The sequence below is a fragment of the Mycteria americana genome, chromosome Z, assembly GCF_035582795.1.
Source record: "Mycteria americana isolate JAX WOST 10 ecotype Jacksonville Zoo and Gardens chromosome Z, USCA_MyAme_1.0, whole genome shotgun sequence".
Taxonomy (NCBI): Eukaryota; Metazoa; Chordata; class Aves; order Ciconiiformes; family Ciconiidae; genus Mycteria; species Mycteria americana.
The window spans coordinates 590,340-611,587 of NC_134396.1; positions in this window are offsets into that span (position 1 = coordinate 590,340).

The following is a 21,248-nucleotide window of genomic DNA, read 5'->3' on the forward strand; positions in this document are numbered from 1 at the left end:
TTATGCTTGTTCTTAACTGAACTTGAAATGAGAGATTAATCTTGATAACTCGAGTCTGTTGTTAGACTTGGTGATGAAATGCTTTTAAAGTCCAGCCCTTGCAGTCTAAACCAAGGCTGCTATAAACTTTCCCTGCCAATATCCCTTTCATTGTATTACCAAGTATTCACAAAATAAGTTAACTGTTCTGCAACACAGTTCTGTTGACAACACAGATAATATCTTTCCTCTAGTTGGGTCTTTACTGTGTCATTCCAGGTTTTAGACCAGTAAGAGCAATATGTCAGAAGGACTGCAGCTTTTTACAACATTGTAATCTTGTTAGGATAACCACATTTAATTGGCTCCCCAGATTCATTTATAGATGTAATGTAGCTGAAACCTTGGAGATTTCTGGACACATTGTTAATAAACCTTGAAATATAAATATTTTATGGGGTTTCAGAAATATCTTACAAATATTTCTGCACACCGAGTGGCTCTGTGAGCTGCATGTTAGGACCACATTTTAATGACTATGGCTACTCAACTTCGAAGGCTATGGTCTATTATTGTTTCCTATTATCAGAGTTAACTCAAGTGGTGGGGATCAAAGCTTTGGTGTTGTAGGTGTAAGATTCAGCACAGGCTGATGCTCTGCAATTGAAAGTATTGCCTAAAGCATTGCAGAAGGATCAGGTTTCTGTCTAGTTGCATAACAGCAACCCTGTTTCTGTCTTTTTTTTAATGACATCTTCACAGCTGGACTGACACAAGTGCTTTTAGGGTTTTTTTTTGTTCTTTTTTTCTTAATATAGCTCAGACTATTAATATCTCTTAATGTAATTTGTACAGTTTTGGGGTTGCTGTCATTCAGTAAGATTTCCACAATTTCAATTTAAATAATAAACCAAATAATAATAGTAATTATAATAATAATTACTTAACAAGAAAAAAACAGCAAAGATGAATGAAAATTAATTGGGGAAAATACTAAAACCTGAAACAAGAAAGGGAAGGGAAGGGAAGGGAAGGGAAGGGAAGGGAAGGCAAGGCAAGGCAAGGCAAGGCAAGGCAAGGCAAGGCAAGGCAAGGCAAGGGAAAGGCAAGGGAAAGGCAAGGAAAGGAAAGGAAAAAGACTAAATTTAGGATTTGTGAGGTTTTGACCAAAAAATTAGCACATGTGCTTTATAACAGACTAGCCTTTTTCTTTTGGAACCTTGTTTAATATCTAAATCATTTGTTGTGAAATACAAGAATGCTCTCTTCCTCCTTTTTTTTTTTTTTTTTGTGTCTTCCTTTCGATTCTTCTCCCCTACAGTGTACTTACCCATTTCACTTCATGCCTCATTAGGGCGCCGAGTCTAAACAGCCAGCTGGATGTGCCTGGCCTGTGTATGAGCATCCCTGCACCATTGTTCTGATCACTAACGCTGCTCCCTCTCTCCCCTTTGAAGCTGCTCCAAAGGAACTTTATCCCTCTGTTCCAGCTGCCATTTCATTAAGCCCTTGCTTCACAGGCTTTTCCACAACCATTGACACATCAGAGCAAGGATATAGCCATTAAAATAATGAAGAGGGAAAAAAAAAAAAAAAAAAAAGAGGGGGGAGCAGTTCTGAAGTGAAAATTGAAAAGGAGTACAAGGTTATTTAAAAAATAAAGGGCCAGGTATAACCCAATTTTTTTTCTTGTCTCTCTTTCTCTTTCTCTTTCTCTTTCTCTTTCTCTTTCTCTTTCTCTTTCTCTTTCTCTTCCTCTTCCTCTTCCTCTTCCTCTTCCTCTTCCTCTTCCTCTTCCTCTTCCTCTTTCTCTCTTTCTATCTTCTTTTCTATCTTCCTTTCCTTCTCTCTCTTCTCGCTCTCTTTTTCTTCTTTCTTTCTTCTTTCTTCCTCCCCCTTTCTTTCCCTCTTTCTCTCTTTGTCTGTCCTTCCTTCCCTCATGATCTAATTCCTTTGCACACTTTTGCCCTTGTCAAAACTTCACAGACAGACACACACATATGCAAACACAGACACACAATCACAATTTCAGCATATCTAGTGATTGTCTCCAGGTAGCCTTCCCACCTCTTTCTGCACATCAGAGAGGTCCATGAGCAGGATTTTTTGATGTCTAGGAGTCTTAGACTTCCCAAGCTGAGGGCCAAAGCCCATGTGAGGGTTTTTTTGTCAGAACTCAAAATTCTTCATGGATGGTGAAAGCAAAGCCACATATGTCTGAGCATCTCTCAGTTTCTTTTATGTGCCCAGAGGGAAACAACACACCTCATAATTAATTTTTGGAAAGGACTAGAACTACGTATGGGAGTTTAACAGTGGTGAAACATAGTTTTAAAAGGTGCATCATGACACTCAGCATTTGCAAAGGCTTGTACTGGATATTCAGGAAAATCAGTTTGTTAACCCTGGGTGCCAATCACCTCAATTACAGCATTCCACAATTACAGCATTCCTCAATTACAGCATGCCTCAATTACAGCATTCCTACTTTAAGTAAGGGAAGTTAGGTAAGAGGAAACTCGCACTGAAAAGCATTAGACTCCTTTCCAACTCCCCAAAATTATCTTGTTTTATTTAACAAAGTCCAGTTCAGCCTGAATAATTGTGTCAGGATTGCACCCAAAGATCAGAATTAATTCTTGCCAACTTCAACATGTGTCGGTTCTAGAATTCCTCCCTAGTCATTAGAAAATATAGGCAGCTCTGAAGTGCAACTTAGTCCATATAAAATCTGAAATAATTATGGAAGGTACCTCTTTCCATCCATTGACTAGAAAGGAAGCCAGCCTTGCCTAGCTCCCAACTTGGGCACCTCAGTTAATTGCCTAAATTTAGCTAGGAAGAATCTAGGCCAGAGCAGATCCTGCAAGGACACACAGCATGTTTCTGACAGACCTGGGATTCAGATCATAGGGCTCCTAGTCCCAGGCAAATGCTATTACAAGACAGTCTTTCCTCCAAGTAATTAATTCTCATTTTGAATGTTTCAGCTGAGATAGTGGGACACAGCCACTATTAGTCCTGTGCAATTATTCATACTACTATCCATAAAAACAGTAGAAATAAATTATGACTGTGTTTATGAGCCTTTTTATTCTTAAATTGTTTGTACTTAAGCTCCTATAGATATTTTATCCCTATATACATGTGTGTGTAGACTTATATGTGAATATACGTCTGTGTGTGTTTGCACATGGGTGTGTCTGAACCATTTCTATTCAACTTGCAGTACTGCATTTATAGTATATTTTGATTTTATAAGACTTACTTTGTTTCAATAACGATGAAAACTTTTTCCTTTCTTTTGGTCTTTTTTTTCCTATCTCTCTTTTTTTTTTTTTTTTTTTTTTTTTTTTTTTTACAGCAGGCACATCTGCCCTATGGAGGAATTTATTTCCTCAATCTCATGGTGCAATATTGTATTTCAGTTGTCACTTTTGATTTATCGTTACTTTAAACATTAAATCTTCCTTTGCATTTTTATTGGTTTCATTAAAAACATTCTGCTCATCTTTACATTTATAACCTATATCAAGGGAAGAAAAAGAAGAACAAAAAAACATCCCAGGTTCTGCCTCTATGCTTTCCCCTCCTCTGTCATATTCAGGAGTTTCCCTTTCAATTTAACCCATTTTTCCAGGTGATAAAGCCAAAGCAATCCACTAGCCACATGTGAATAAAATAAATATATTTGAAACTTAGATCTTTTGTTACAAACAGAGTTTGTAAAAACATTTATTAAATCTAATAACTTTTGTGTTTAATGAGGCACAGAGCATATGTCAGAAGTATGGTGTCCAAAAGGCAGAAGCACTGAATAGTTTATCTGGCAAATGTGTTACACAAGGTTTGACCCTTAAATTGAGCACTGGGAGAGATAAATAGGGTAATCAAAAGCACTCCCTTACAGTCACATGAACTTGGAGCCATCTGGTCAAGGCAAAAATAAATCAGTAATGCAACTGGAAATTATCTGTAAAGACCTTTGGGGATTGGCTGAAGCATTACTACAAACTCTTTCATATCAGAATATAGCAAGAAAAGAAAAAGAAAAAATAAAACAAAAAACTAAAAACCCAAACCAAGAAAACTCTGCTTGTAAAGATGATGAAAGTGACCCTAATTAACACAAAAGCCAATAAACTAGCAAGGTTCTGTTTCTTTCTTTTTTTTTTTTCTCTTTTTTCTTTTTTTTCTTTAAGCTGGAAGGAAGGCTTTTGATTCAACAAGATGATCCACAATTCCAAAAACAACAACAAATTTATTCTTATGTTTTTTATTTTTTGTTGTTAGTTAGCAAGGATAAGTTCAATAGAGGTAACTTTTCTTAGCTTCAGAGACATCAACAGATAAAAAGTTAGTTATCTTCTTATTCCATTTTTTTTCACTAAAAATGTTGAGTTTGTGAAAAAATATGTCTTTGAATCTTGCTGAAGTTGATTATTCAAATAAATAAATAAATAAGTCTCTGGTATAGGCCTTCAGTTTTTCTATGCTCAAATCCATGCTGAATTAAACTCTGTAAATACTGCTGTTGACAATGAGGTTTGAAAAAAGGTAAAATGTCTTTTTTATTTTTTCTTATCCATATTTTGTTTTCCCTTTCCACATCTGTACTTAGAAATACACCCTGCCCCGTATAAGGAGCAGCAAACACACACATCCTTATTCAGATTAGAATGGGCATGTACACAACCAGGAAACCTCCCTGTTCTTCCTTTGAATGAAAAATGGAAGAAAAGACAACAGAGGTCTCTAGTCAGTGGGAATGTTTTCAGAAATGAAGTGAAAGATTTTGTGACTGTCCTTTAAGTCATACCTTTATCAACTTACAGATAGCAGTATTTTAATCAGGTGACTGATTTTTTCTTTCCATCACTATGAACGTTTGGAGGTATCAGCAGTTACAAACTTGATGTCAGATTCTAAACTTTTAGGATTTTGCATAGTTTAGCTTTTCAGCAGAGTTGTGCTGCTGGAGAGGAAATGTCCTGTAAGGCTGATGATAGACTAAAACAACCTTTCAGTCTGAAGATAAGTTATTTCTAAAAAGGTATAACTGGGTTATCTACAATCCACATAGCTCAGGTATGGATAGCAGCACAGGCACAGCAGCCTACAGCTCATATTAGTCTCTGAAGAATGTGCCCTTCAGCGCAGGTGGGTTTTGTGATTCACACTGGTCTCCTCACCATCTCAGCTGCAAAACTACATCACCTCAGCAAATATGCTTAAAGCTGTCGTGTCTATACTGGCTGTGGATACTAAACTGCAGTAATCTTCTGAAAGACAGAGTATGTCCCAGTTTCCATTTCTAACTCTTTCTGGGACCTTCGTGGTGGCCTCGGGTTAGCAACCCAACCACTTCTGTTACTTACTGCACTATTTGTCTGTGTATACTGCACTTCCCTTGGATGAGGAGCGCCTCAGTCTTTGTTTCTGTACAGGCCCTAGCACAGTCAGGCCTTTGTCTCCTTTGGACCTTTCTTAGATATTAAAATTGGCGGAATAAAACTATGAAAAATAAAGTAAAACCTATGACAATATAAAGAATCATATATCCTTCCTTCATGTATAATGAACACTGGCTTCAACTGGGGATTTTCTTTTCATTGCTCTGCAATACTTTATTCTTCTGAATAAGCCTATTATGTGAAGATTGAAACATTAGGATTAATTACACCAAATGCTGGTGTAAACCCTAATGAGAAACATACATCTCCTGCACAGCCTGAATTCCCTGGAGAAATCTTGAAAATATTGACTTTGACAGTTTTTGCTATGTGACTGATTGCATCAGTAGTATAAAACACTTTAATAAGTATCATTCTGTATATGTATCTAAGTGTGCACATGTGTGTGTGTATGCAGGTATATATGCCTTCCCAGATAAGACAAAAGGATTTGCTGAGCTAAATTAGAGCTCATGTTTCCAAAGGGCTTGGCTCTTTCATCATGATGCTTTTGTCTCGATTATCTCCAGATTCTCTCCCTCCCTCCTCCCATCCCCTTTCTCTTTTTGCAATAAAGCCTGTGTTTGATCTCTGTGTAAATAAACCAAGCATCAGGAAGTAACTAATGGATCCATCATGGGAGCTTGAAAATAAAGTTGAAAAAATTGCTTACACAGTTCATTCACCCAGAGGGTCTGTGCATTTTGTTGCTGAAGGAAGGTTATGGAAATTTGTCTGGTGATAGACAAAACTTCATAGATTATAGCAGGAGATTTTCAAAGACACAAAGGGGAGAGAGGTGCCCTGTTCTCCTTGACTGTCGATGGGGGTTGAATGTCTCATTTCCATTTGTGACTTTGAAGCTCACTCCATAGTTTTAAGGCCTGAAGGAACCAATACATTCAGCTTGCCTGATCTGCTGCATGAAACAGGCCAGACGATTTAATCTAACAATGCCTGCGTAGAGGAGACAAATTGTGGTGGAACAAGACAACCTAGAGTGCTGCTCACATTTCATACACAGTCTTGTTAATTAGTAAACAAGGCAAAAGTATCTTCCTTCTACATCCCACCCCCTGGCCCAAACAGTCTTTGCACTAATAGGTGTAGTTCCTTTCATTGACCAGGTCACAATGTCTGACAGCAAAATATCTCAATACCTGTTCATCTCACCTCACTTTGAATCACCTATTTAGATATAAAAGGATAATGTAGTCTTATCAATAGGTTGAATCATTCAGAGTTTCTTTTTCCTTACTTCCGTTAATATCACATTCAGAGTGGGTGAAGTACCAAGAGGCACTAAACAGCATAACTCTGAATGTATACAACAAAGAACTGTAAAATAATATATTTTTGAGCTTGGTATTCAGAAGTCCAGAGAGCAACAGAAAAGATAAAAGATGTGCTTTGAAAAGTTCTGTTAATTTTGGATGAAATGTATGCAAAATAGGTCTCTGTCTACAATTTCATACCTCTGTTATCATCATGGCATAGATGTGCTATATACTTCGAATGTTTTCTTTTCTGAACAATCAATCGATTTATGTATCCACCTATTTATCTATGTAGTATGACACTGATTGGTGTCACTATGTATACATGCTATTGTTTATTCTTTCATTTTAAAATATATTTCTGTATTCCAGAATCTCTCTGTTTTACTTGGGTATATTCAAAGGCATTTTTCTCCTGCCTCATTAGAGAGTAATTTCTGGAAAGGTACCATTCTTAAGACAAAGAGTAATACTCTGCAGTCTAAAAATGGGGAAGAGGAAAACAAGTTGATTTATGTTAAGGGATACAGGACTTGAAAATATACCCCAGGGTGAAATAAATATTACAAAACACAATAATATCCTTGCTTTGCCTTGATGTGCACTACAGTAATATTATGAATCTCTCCGTATAGTTCTGTAGTCCTTGGAGAATCCTGCCAGGGATGGGTTCCCATAGGCCTTGACACACTCAAAATGGGACAATCTCTGCCCTGGGGATGGGTGGGAAAGAAAATAGAGTATCACTAGCAGTTTAAGGTCACTCTGGAAAAAAAAAAATGTAGACCTAGGGGGGTAGTGCAGATCTTCTAAACTCCAGTGACATTGATTAGATTAGTTATGATATTTTACTCATGAGGTTGTTCTTCAGACCATCAAGCACATGAAAAAGATGCATGAAAGAAGTTTTCAAAGGCAGAAATGTGGCCAAACATCAGGCTAGCTGTTGGCACAGTTGTCTTGTCTAATGACAGCTAATGAACGCAGCAAGTGAATGTGTGGGGCTGGGGGATGGTAAAGGAAAGGGAAGAGAGGGAGCTACGTTATGAGAAGGAAGGACTTTCATGGGAGCAATATGTCTTACAATCTAATTGCTCTGTGTTTTATAGAACTTGATCATTAGGGTATCCTGCTTATGGTACCGCAGAGATGTAATGGTGAAATAAAGCAAGAGGCTATTAAACAGAAAGTTTAAATATAGCTACAGGGACAGATACTTCATGACAACTTGACAGATGTCTTGGAGTGATCACTGGTTCCTTCATCACTAATTACAAAATCATTTGTCTTAAGGAAAGGACAAAAGAGAAGTAATTATGAAAAACATGATTCTTAGGGGATAAAAAAGATAACATCAGTTTAAAACATTGAAGCGATCATAACCATTTAGAATCATTATTAGTTTGCTTGAGCCAATGACAGTTTGGATTTCGAAGCCAGTGGGAACAGAGCTTCCTATGCCGAAGAGAAGAAAACATTCAATTTCTTGTTATGCTAAACTTATCCTTAGACTCCAGAGATTTCTTTGATGAACAGTTCATTAAAATTTCCGACTGCAGATGAATTTGAGCTAAAATACACAAATGTTTTAATTATACATTCCTTTTTAATTACACTAATGACTTGTAATATGTTTATGTTGGTTTAGAGTTTAATTTCTTCTCTTAGATTAGGTGGTTGACTTAAGGATTGTGCTTTTCAGTAAAATACCATGATTCATCAATGTTTGATCATGAGTTAATCCAAAAATATTAAAGCATGGCAATCCTTTGAGGAATAGTAATGCCCACACATACACAAGCACAATTGCATTTTACTTCCTTGTGCTTAGGGGCAGCTAAGCCTTTGCTACATTGCACAGCAAGGCACAAGTGTCAGGAGACAGAAGCAACACTCAGAGATCTGCTGCTGTTAAGATTGCAGTTGGGAGAGGCACGGGGATGCAAAAATCCAGTACCTGTATTAGTCAAGGCTGGTTGGATGATTGGTACTCAGAAAGGAATGCAACAGGGAGGGAAAATATTTGCCTTTTACACTGTTTTGGCAATAGTTTCTTAATCACAGCCAGTCTCTGCATTGTGCATAGAGTACAAGAATGACCTACAGGTGCTTCCTGAGAGATTTATGATGTTTAAAGTTAGGAATATAATCTAAACTCTTTGTGTGGGCTTATTCTAGTCACTGGAAACACATGACACCTCCAGAGAGTGGTTCCATCTATTTTAGACATTGGTATAAATCCCGGTTAATCTGCCATGGACATGCATTTTATTTCGTATCTACAGAAGATGACTAAATGACTAATTTAGAGAACATGCCCCACATGTGGATGACTAAAGTTAGGTAATGCAATCCTACCTTCAGCTGGACTTGATGAATGCCTAACATGAAATGGGGCCGAAATCTGAACCTATTTTAGAGCACTAGAGGCAAAGAATATGTCAGAAACAGATCACTTGAGTTACAGCTCTAATACATACTATATATAATTGGAGTGGAAAATGGCATGACTGGATCCTTACAGGCCAGGGTTCCCTGTCAGTGTGTCCAAAGACAGGTCCAGCAGTGTGGTGCTGCAGCGTAGTGTTTTGCACTGTTAAAGACCATCACCTTCCCATACACGCTACCTGTTTCTCATTCCACTTTTTACCATTACTTTTTCATTACACATTTTTGCCATGTCCTGCGTACCTCTAGTCCTTGTCTGTCTATGACTTATCTGTTTTTGAAACTTCATGAGTCTGGCAGTTCAAGGAAATGCATCATGAGTTTTGGGAAGGAAATGAAAAAGTGTTACTTTCTAAGAAAGAGTTAGGGCAAGAAAGACAGGGAAATTGCTGCCTGCCATTATGGCCAAGTGACTGAATCAGATAGGATGCTGAGTTAGGATGAGGAGAAAACATGGATCATGAGCAAGCCCACTAGAATATATGGATGGCCCCTCAACAAATGGAAAACGTGCATCTCTACAATTGTGTCTGGCTGGGTTTATGGGAAAACGGGACCATGTTTAACCTCACCAATACATGTATCACCTCACTGATACATTGTTTTGATTCACCGATACATGTTTTCACCTCACCAACACATAGCTTCCACTCCTGGTATTTCAGAGGACTATGGCCAGAGGTCCCTTAGTTCTGGGGCATTTCTACTGGCTAAATATCCACATCAAAAAACAGGTTGCCAAATTTAGATAGTAGTTGGGCCAACTGGTTCAGCAATCTTTCACCATCTCAGATAGTACAAACTCCCCAAACGGTGTTCACTGCTATTGGGGACTTTTAAACAAGTCTGTCTCCTTATCCTCTTTCAAATCCTCCTTTATTCTTCTTCCTTGGCTTCAAGGCCAGTAAATAAATAAGTAAGCATGGCAATAGTCACACTGCCCAAGGGCTGCAAGTATATTGCCCATTATGGAAATTGCTATTCTTTCATCATTTTCTTACACTTTGCTTGCCTGTCTGCTGTCTGTAATATCTTACAAACTCTTTGAGACAGGGAGACATATTTCTTTTTTGTGAATATACAGTCCTCAGGGTGATGAGAATCTTGCCCATGGCTATTGATCATAATTACTTTATTTAAATAATAAAGGCATGGTCTGGTCAAATCTGGGATGGGCTGATTTCTAACTCCTTTGATGAGGATCCTTCAAAATCAAGCAGTGGTTCTGAGCAGCAACAAAAGCTGCCATCACCCAGGTTTCCTATCTGTCACACATTTTAAGCAGAAGGGAACATAAAAGTGGTTCAGAAGACACTGGGGGCGGGGGGGGGGGGGGGGGCGGGGAGAGACGTTCTAGCAGAGATTGGCTTCATATAGAAGGAGTTTGTTAGTGTCCTGCCTTGTAAGATGTCTGTCATACTTTCTGTAATTCAGCTGTATGGGGTTCTCTTCTGTCCACAAAACCTATGCCACTCACTAGCAACTAAGAAAACAGTTGATAGGCTTACATGCTTGCATGAGATCTGCCTGGCACTTGGAGGTGCAACAGCACAGATCCCACTGGAGAATATCACATTCCCCTTTCAGCAAGATAGAATGGGGCTTGTTAATTAGAGAAAAATCTCACAGCTGCATTAGTAACATGATCAGGTGCTCACACTGAGACAGTGTGTAGTTCAGGAAGATGAAATTGGCTACCTGCCTTGTTTCAGTGGATGGGAGTCAGCTCACTATATGTGGACATTGCAGAAGTTCCTATTAAAACTCCATCTTCACTGATTGTCACTAGCAGAATTAGTGCTAGGGTGCAATTCATTTATCTCAGAATAGACCTGTGAAAAGGGTCAAATAAATTATTCCCGAAAAAGACCTTTTATCTCTGGGATCAACTAGGTCTGTACTGAAGATAACGGAACTTAGATGAGACGAAAGCCACCCAAAATGTTGTACTGTTGTCAGATGATAAAACCAAAGGTAACTCTACCCATTTGTGTTATAATCATCATTGATAATTATGGTGATGTCAGAGACTTATGTCAGGCTAGGATACTGCTATGGTGTATGGTTTAAAACCAGAAAGGGATGATGGTGTAGGGCTTACTGCATTAGATATAGCTTCAGGCTTTAGAGGTGTACAGACAGACAGACTCAGTTTGCTCTGTTGACTCTTCAAGTTGGCCAGACTTCATCTCAGTGAGTGCTCAGCCATGATGAGGATTTGCATTTCCTAACTCAAGCACAGCACTGAGCTAACATAACTAGGTTACATTAAAGACTTCAATTTTTAAAAAGGATAGATAAAAAACTTACATTAAAAAAAATACTGCAAGTCTTCCTCCGTCCTGCCCTGTAGAAAGTGCTCCTATACCCTCCCCTGCTTTGGATTTTTGTTGGATCTTTACAAATCACTTCATATCTGCATACCCTACCAGCTCCATCTATGAAGTGGGCTGTCAGTGCTTCTTCACAGCAATATTGTGAAGAGAAATACATTCAAGACTTTGAGTTTCCTGCAAGCTCTAGAAATGAAATCTATATGACTAGACTAGAAACACACACTAAATGGGAGGTCTTGTATGACTTCATGTTTCATATGATGCCTAATCAGGGTGGAGGAAACAACATCTGTTGAATTCAGTTGAATTTAAAGCTATTAGTCAGTCATTAGCTGTTTTACACAGTCCTATATGATTTCCTTATTCTTTACATTTACTTTTTCCTCCCTCTTACGCCTCTTTTAGGTGGGTTATTGGGTTGCTCTGTGTGAAGGAAGGTAAAAGTATGCTCCAGCATGTATATGAAGCATAGCATTCTAATCCCCACCGTCACCTTTCCACGAAGCTACAGTAAGATAAATAGAGCAATATCCATATTTTACAGTCTATAAAATCCAGATCCTCTTTAAAAAATACCTTATGTGTAATGCATACACTAGCTAGCTTATTTATCAACATACACTTATGCAAAATATATACAGATAGGACATTTTGTTTTAGGGCTAAACCAATATTTACTTGTGGAAGGCACTCAAGTGTATGTCTGCAGAATGGAGAGCCTGAAAAGATTCAGACATTTTAGGAAACAGTAAGCGATAAAACCACAACATATCAAGGTTGTAATTAACCCCACATCTCACTGAAAAGAATAAGGGTTGGATTGTGGTTGGAAATGCTTGCTTGCAGGAGGGCATCCGCTGGGGGGGGGGGGCGGGGGGGAAGAGGGAGTTGACCTCTGATGAAAGAGATCTCACAGTAATCTTTCCTGTCTTTTGTTGTGATGTTTTGTGATAGTTAATACATTTTGAGGCTGTAGTTGAGCAGGACTAAACCAATAATTTTTTTTGACAATGAGAACAATCAGCCATTGGAATAATCTCCCCAGGGGAGTGAAGGAATCCCCACCATTGGACACTTTAAAGATTCGGCCGAACAGGGTGCCGGGCCATCTTGTCTAGACTGTGCTTTTGCCAGGAAAGTTTAGACCAGATGATCCTGGAGGTCTCTTTGATCTGGTATTCTATGATTCCATGATTCAACAGAGTCCCGTATCTTTATTCAGATTGGGTACTAAGATTGCATTGGAATGGTATTATTTTTGAAATATTTTTAATACATCAGGGTTCCTTAGAGACTGCTAGCCCTTTCAGCTCTGCTAAAGAGCTAAAGTGGGTCTCAACTCCCTCACATGCAAAAAATACAAAAACAAAGGTCCCAGTTGCTTCTTTCCTTTTGCTCCTAGTTCCAGACAATGTAAATTTTAGATATAATATGGGAAATGAGAAATGGAAGCTGGTAATGAGAGGTTTAAGATGAAGCCTGGACCTGAACATATGAAGCTATGGGTCATTAGGCATGGCTTCAAAGTTTGTGTTATGTGTCAGCTTTTCACCAGAGTTTCTGAGAACAGAACTTGAGTTTGAATTTGACTTAAAAAGAAAAAAGAATAAAAAAGAAAAAAGAATAGGAAAAAAACAGTTAAAAGAATCTAGGATAAGAATCTTTGACATTAATAAATCCCTTTTTTTTTCATTATTCTTTCTTGATTCTTGCTGGTGTCCATTGCACCAAATACAAGAACTGTGAGTGCAGAAAAAATACACGTCCAAAATTGACTTTGTTCTTCCTATCATTGCTATGGTATACTTACTATACTAACTTTTACATTGCTAAGATCACTTTATGTGACTTGTCTCTACTGGTTTTATGAAAGCTGTGGAGAAGAGTTTGAGAGTTCTTAGAAGAGCTCAGAACTTCTATGCCTTCTATTGAATTTTTTGGGGTTGAGTTTCACAACTGTGCTACACAAAAGATTTCCAGCAATTCTCAAGACTTTCCTGATGTCAAGGGAGCTGGGAGATCCATTTTTCTGAGTCATTTATTGATATTATTGTCCTATTTTTCTCCCTTCCAGGAATTGCACCGATCAGTTCTGGGGTCCTGCCAATGGAATAAATAGAAAAAGAAAAGCAATTTGTATAGCTTCTCTAATGATAGTGAAATTCTTCCCTTACTTTCCACATATTTTCCTCTTCTCATCTTCTTTGCTTCCTATATTTCTGCGTATTGTCTCAACTATCTGGATAAACGGAGTGAGGCACTGAGCTGAAAGTTCCCCATAGTACAAGAAGACATTGATTTGAAGACCCATGGATTTAAAGAGCTTCTTTGTGAATTGGCAAGAGCATGCATGTAATTTTCAAGGATTCTGGAAGTAGGTGGTATATGCAAGTGATTTATAAATTGGACCCTTAATCTCTAAGTTGATTGTACTAAACACCAGATTAGGTTGATTGTTATTTTGGATTAGTCTTGTTATGTGATTATAGTGAGGCTTAAGGATTCACATTAAAATCAGTTCAGCTTAGAAAGGATTCTGTATCAAACCAGGAACAATAGAACCTTTCAACTAATTCAAATTTGGGTTTATTCTGTAACCCTGTATTCTCATCATCAGTCCTACAAATTCTTCTTTGGGACGACATATTCTGTTTAGCCAGTAATGTTTGGACTTCCAACTGTACTGAACACTACTGCAGACAGTTCCTTATCATTCATATCCCACTGCATCATGCAAAGTGCTTGGCTCCCAGGATGTTCTGCATTTGTAACCATGACACACTCGACAGACAGACAATTAAGTGATGAAAAACTTTAATTCAACTTCCCAAACTGTACTTTGGAATTAAAGGGTAAAGTGGAGAAGGAGAATTCTATGGATTTGCGGGTTTTATCTGAATTCAGGATATTCCCTTGTAATTTGTTAGTACTAAAATGCCTGTAGACACAAGCAAAAAGAAAACCACAGAAAAAAACCTGTCTTGCTAATTAAAACACCCCTGAAGCATAGCCAGTAGGTAAGATATTTAACAAACATTAAAGAAATTGCAGAAGATGTATTTCTCAGATCAACTGCCCCAAAGAACTATGAGGTTTCAAAATTGTTTTCTGGAAATCAGACATCAGACACAAACTTGGGAGTTTCAAGGAAGTCTCTGGGCATTTATTTGCAGTTACAGCAAATATGCTGCCTCACAGATCATTATGCTCACCAATCTCAGTGCCCTCAGTGCGCTCCCCTCTCCTTTTAGTTTGGCTGCCTATGCTTAAGGCCAGCTCTCTGATAGGGCTCAGATGCCTAATTTTGATTCAGACTTTTGTGAAAAAAAGAATTGGGTAAAGCGTTGGGGCAGGCTCCCGTGCTTTTGGGAGCTGCTTTTGATCCAGGGCTCTCAACATTGCTCTGAGCCGTCTGAGCTATGCTGCGCTGTGTTGCAACCATGCCCATGCCTGGTTGCGTACCCTGTTAATACAGGCCCTTGCCTGAATGCTGACCTACAAACTTGACTTCCCAGCTTGATGTCAGACATGACTCACTGTGCTGGGCTTTCATGGCAGTCAAGGGACACCGTTTTGACCTGGGTCACCGTCTCCAGATCTGATCCTGGCCCTCGATTGCTTATTTCCCTTGGATTTGTGTCACCACTAGGAACCTGTTCAGTGACCACGGGATGGTAACCTCAGCCTGCTTACCCTCCCTGGACCCTCTCTACTGTCCCTAGTTGGGTATTGTGCTCTTTGTTGGTGAGGTCACTGCCTTGCCTGACTTGCCATCATATCTGAGATTAAATAACCCCATGCAACAGTACAGGTTGGGTGCTGACTAGATAAAAAGCAGCTTTGCAGAAGCTGAGGGTTCCTGGTGGGCAAAAAGTTGAACACAAACTGGTAGTGTGCCCTTGCACAGATGAAACTGACTGCATACTGGGTTTCATTAACAAGAGTGAAGCTTGCAGTCCTGGGAAGGTGATTATTGCCCTCCATTTGGCCCATGAGAGACCTCTCCTGGAGTACTGCTCCCCCATAAAAGAAAGATACTGACATAGTGGAGTGAGTCCAGCATGGTCAGGAGACTGCAGCACAGCATGTATGATATAGTCAACCTGTAGAAGAGAAGGCTCAGGGGGATCTTATGGTTGCCCTTGGAGGTACAATACAAGAGGGAACAAGCACAAGTTGTAACATAGGAAACTCTAATTAGATATAAGGAAGGAAACTGTTACCATGAGAGTGGTCAAACACTGAATCGGGGTGGCTGCGGGATATCAGTCCTTTGTGATATTCAGTATTTACCTATATATACCTTGAGCAACCTAATCCAGTTGGGCCTGCTTTGAACAGGAGGTTGGCCTTGAAGACCTCTGGAGGTCCCTTCCCAACTAGTCTATCATTCTCAGACAAGAGAACTTCATAGCCAACTAAGATCACATACTTATCAAGATAACTTGCTCAGAATTGTGTGGTGACCAGTGTAATCAGTTAGGTTCGTCTAGAGAAGGACGTGTATGAACCCCATGAACTGCTGTCTGGGTGAAAATGCCTCTAAGTGGAGTCAAGTGACTTAATCTGTTTTCTTGTGCAAGCACAGCTGATTGAAGACCACCTAAGTTATAAGCCAGGACATTCACAAAGGTATTTAAACCATTTCCTTCAAGTTCATGTTTCAGTTAATTCTGATTAACACTCTCAAACCTTCCCTGATTAACTAAAGACCTCTCACGGGACAGGAAAGATGCACATTTGAACCCTGCACTTTTGATTCTTGAGACAGTGCTATAATTATTGGCCTCCTCTTCTGCTCAAGGCCCAGAATGTGAATGATTCTGGCTGTTATGCCCAAAGTTAAAATCACACAGATGTAGAACACACAAACTTGGCCTCTCTGGGAGATTTCAAAACTTCATCTTTTGTAGGATGGAGATTTTTCACAAGTGTTAGGCATCTGTCAGGTACCATTTTAACTTTGCATTTCAAAATTCAGATGGATTTAATTAATCTGTCTTCTGAATTAGGTGACTAGAAATTAAGTATTCCATAGACCTGAAATTAAGTACCGTGTACTGCCTTCTCAGATTTCACCATCTAAACTGATTTTTGGAACACCTTCTGTTTTAGGTAGCACAGCTAATCTACAATAAAAGATGAGAAGTACAACTCCATATTTTGACACAAACATTAACTTCTGAAACATAACACCTTATTTCTCCTTAAAGGTAGGAACGATGTCCCAAACATTTATCTAAAAATGAAAAAGCTTGAGTCTTAATTTTCAAATAAAAGCATAGAAAATCCAAGATTGTCTGTAGCAAGAGGCTATTTCTGCTATTCCTTCTACGTTTTAAAGAACATGAACTTCAGCTGTTTTTGTTTTGGGTGTAAATTAACTGCCAGCTGGATTCAGGGAGAGCACCTTCCTTGCTGCAATATTGCCCAATTAGATGACATACTGCAACTGCAATTAAAAAGTCAACACTTGCCACAGCACAATATGAAAGATATGGCACAGAAAAATAAAGCAATACACCAGATACTATGGTTTAGTGACTGTAACTGATGGCATTTTAATGTCTCTTATATTGTGGTTTTAAACCTTCACTGGAAATATCTACTAGAACTAGCTGGAACTAGCAGTCACAGTTCCACAGATATTATGTTATTCCAACTTATTCATTTAGCTGTATAATTATTGTTCATTGTTTGATTTGAAGTCCACCCATAAGATTTTAAAATGGCCTGCAGGATGATGATTTTTGGGACAAAAACAGTAAAAAAAATTAGTTAAACTGAACTCTCTATGTTGAGATATCAAGATGTTTCATTTTGCTTGTGATGTTATGTCCATAATCTATTATTAATAGGTGCTCTAAGAGAAATAAAATCTGAAGAAAAAACATAATCTAAACTTCCCATTCTGGGATTAAAACTGGTTTGTATGGAAATAAAAATAGTTTTACAAAGCCAAAATTTAATCAGACCTGATATTGTTATATGGGAAATTGTTATTCCTGATAAAGCAAAATGTTTAGCCTATTATGGAAACTTTAATTTAATTATACCCTCTGTAGGAGACACAGAGGTGTATCACCTTTTTTTTTTTTTCCTTTTTTTTTTTTAATGGTATTTTCTATGTTTGTTTTTAAGTCATTATGTGGCAAGGAAAATTCTGCAAAGACTATTTCATTCCACCATAAATAAGCCCTTTTGTAAACAGGTCTATCTCATCTTGCAAGTTTCAGGATAGTTCCCATTGTCTCCTTTCCCTAGCCACAATTCATTACAAAATATGGCAACTACCAAGCCTCATTTTTCATTATTTATTATGTCCAAACCCAGTGGTGGATTCTACATGCATTTTCAGGCACCGAGCCACAGAGATTTATGAGTTAGTGCAGCCCTATTTATGGGTGGAGTTTGGCTCAGAAGATGTTCAGGATAATGAATGAGTTGCTATGTTTGATATCAAATAGATATTGGGACAATGCTGCAGAAACGGAAGAAGAAAAAGAGAAAAAAAAAAAATCAACACCTGCTCAATGATAAAACATCGGACTAAATCCTGAAGACTTTCTTTCTTTTCTTTTTCTGATTGTTTCATTTTTTCCTCAGACACTAGCCTCTGGGAATACTGGGATTTTCTGCCTGTTTGTTTGTTTTTCAGGACGAATGAAAAGTGATTCAGAACTCAGATTTATCTTATTATGCTGTGATTTCTGACCACAAGATGCAGACCAATGCCATCCTTCACAGAAAGGTCTGGGAGTTAAGCCTCTTAGATTTTATCCATTTCTCCACAAATGACTGGTGAATGTTTCAGTGCCTCAGTTTTCCTTGACTAAAACAGATTCTTACTATACATGCAACATAAGAGTGTTTATTGTGTTCGGTCAGTTGGAATTTGAAAATAGCAATAAGCAACTTAGATTAAAATATGATTATCAACTATTAGGTATCTTCTAGCTGTCAAACTGTTACTTTCCATTACTCTAAAAGTGGTTACATTTCACATTAACTTCCTCAGGTCCCTTATTTCCTGTTTTCTGTTGTTATCTATTTCACATCCTGGATGCTTCATGAGTGTAGTATCCTTTAGTGTGTCTTGGATTTTCACCTGTCACAAATGTGTGGCATAGAATGACAACACACAGAAAAAATCTGAGCATATGGGACACAAAACAGTATACAACATATGCATTAAAATCTTAGGCTCCCATCTTAAACACAGGAGGATCAACTTATCAAATCCACTTCCCAGAAATGCTTCCAGTGAGAAGTGAAGTAGGAATCAGAATTGTGACTGGAAGGGCAAAATAAATTACTGTCTTCTTATTGGGAACACTGGTGCCTATTTGCTAGTACTGGCCTCAGAACTGACATTTTTGGTGCTCTGGGCAAAAAAGAGTTCAGGTAGTTCTAGATCAGTATTTTAACATCCCATGGTCATTTCCTCTTATCCTTCCAGTAGCAATTTGTAAAGGGTTCTGGGGGAATTTTCCTTCATAGGCTCACAACAACCTAGCTATTCCTAAACCAGCCCTCTATTGCTTCACCTGTTTGGGAACACTAGTTATGCAGTTCCTAATCCAGGGGTAAGTTTCCACTACAAAGTTTCTCTGTACCTGGACAGGATATGAGTCAACCCATGGCCTAAAAGAGCTTCATATGAACTTAAATTAGAAATTAATAAGCAGGTATAGCAAATAGAAAAACAAACAAACAAACAAAAAAATTAGAAATAATGCTAGGCACAAGAGAAAAAATAGCCATAGACAGCACGGTGAAACCTCACTGGAATGATTTATGAATCTCATCATTGTCTTTCCATCTCTGTCAACCCTACTCTTCTGCCACCATAGTAGAGTAGGGAGAAGAGAGGATGAGCCTGCTGCTCTGCCCTCCAACTCACAGTTCTGTGCTTGGCTTAAAGAAACACTACAGGCATGTGGTAACTCATGTGAAACTCATGGTGTCTCTTTGTGTGGCCAGGAATTGACCATATTGTCTGACTTTGTTCCAGGAGGGACAATCACCTGGTGGAAAGGAAGTAAAGAGTTGGAGGGCAGTAATACTTTAACCCATTCTGCTCTTCGATCAATGAATTTATCTCAGATCTCTTTCCTTTGTTTAAAAAGGAAGACTTGACAGTAACTGAGGCTCTTAGTTGGGCTGCCTGAAGACACACAATGTCAATACACTTTCCCCTTTCAGTTTCCTCCCCACTGGACAGGAAGATTTGCAAAACCCTTCAAGTCAATTAAGCACTAAACTACTTTCATTCAAAAAGCAGTCCCATATCCAACACTTTTTCCTTGTTCTCTAAATCACATGGGACACCCTGCTTCATTTTTTAGAAGCCTTTACATAACACTGAAAATCAAAGTAGCTAATTAAATTTGATTATAGGTCCACATGGTGGACAGAGGGGTAGATAGATAGGGTGGACCCTAGTACAGATGTGTCAACATCAATAGGAAATCAGGGCTCCTAGTTCATCTCCTTTGTTCACCCAAAATTAGTGAACGCCCAGGTAGCTGGCAGGGGAAAAGAGAGAAGATAAATCACCTGGCTACAGACCTTGTGAAATGCAAGCACGTTCCACACTTCTGTTTCTTAATAAAATACACACCAATCCCCAGGAGACGTTAGTAGGGAGCTAGGGAGAGAGTCATTTTTAATGGGTTCATTTCATTTATGAATGGAACACTTTCTCCATTCTTCCCCCCGCCTCCTTTTGACAAAGCCCTCGGCTTCTTGAGATGTGAAATAGGTGAAAGAAAATACAGTTTGGGACCATTAATTATGCTTTCTTATTGAGTATATAAATTTCATGTCAAGCAGGCCAGGCTGAATGGTATATATTTATTTCAAAAATATCATCTCTGTGAGGCATTGCTGCATCATCCTATTGATTTAGGTATTTTTGTTATTGTGCTTGATGCTTTTATGAAAGGCAGGCTATTAACAAACTAAATTGAAAAACTAGTGAGTCAGACTTTTCTTGGATGATCCTGAGTGCTACTTGCAAGCAGCTTTAAATTGGAAAATACTGTAAAAACTTATTTTTTTAATGGGGCAGTCTCCTCTTTGCAATCCATAAACCTTATTTGTTGTAAAGAAAAAAAAAAAGAAAAAACAAGATAGAATTCTCATGCTCCACTGCAAGTTGCCTATTTTCCTCTTCTATCTATAAAAAAGTTAATCTTTTCATTTCAAAGGGTCACTATTTTTGACCTTGTTGGACGCTTGTATTAAAATCCTGTGTAAAACAAGGTCCTCTTAAAAGAGCAACATATAATATTTTGTGCTCATGCAAACAGGAGCCAAAAAGTAGCTGTTTGCTGCTTTCCTTTCAAACACAAATCTACACAGTTAAGGCTGGGTGGATTGGGGTCAGAGGAACCAAAGGAATGAGACTGACTCTTTCTGGTGCTGCCTGGGGCTCCTCCCTTCCTTTGTTCCTCACTCTCTCCCTCTCAGTGCTTACAGGTGTTGTTCTGAGTTTCATGATCAGAGAAAAGCAAAAATCTAAAAGGAAAATTAATCAAAATCCTAAAATTCCACTTGGTTACATTGGAAACCATAAATCACTGCATGGAAGTAGGTCACCTGAAAGGCTTGGGAACCTTAGTAAACATAGAAGGTCCTGATCTTGTTGCCCTTTCTTGTGTGACAAAGACAAATTGTTCAACAGCGCAGCTGTATTGACTCCATCAGTCTGTTAGCATGAGTCATGAGCAATGAGGGCTGGTCCTTGGCTT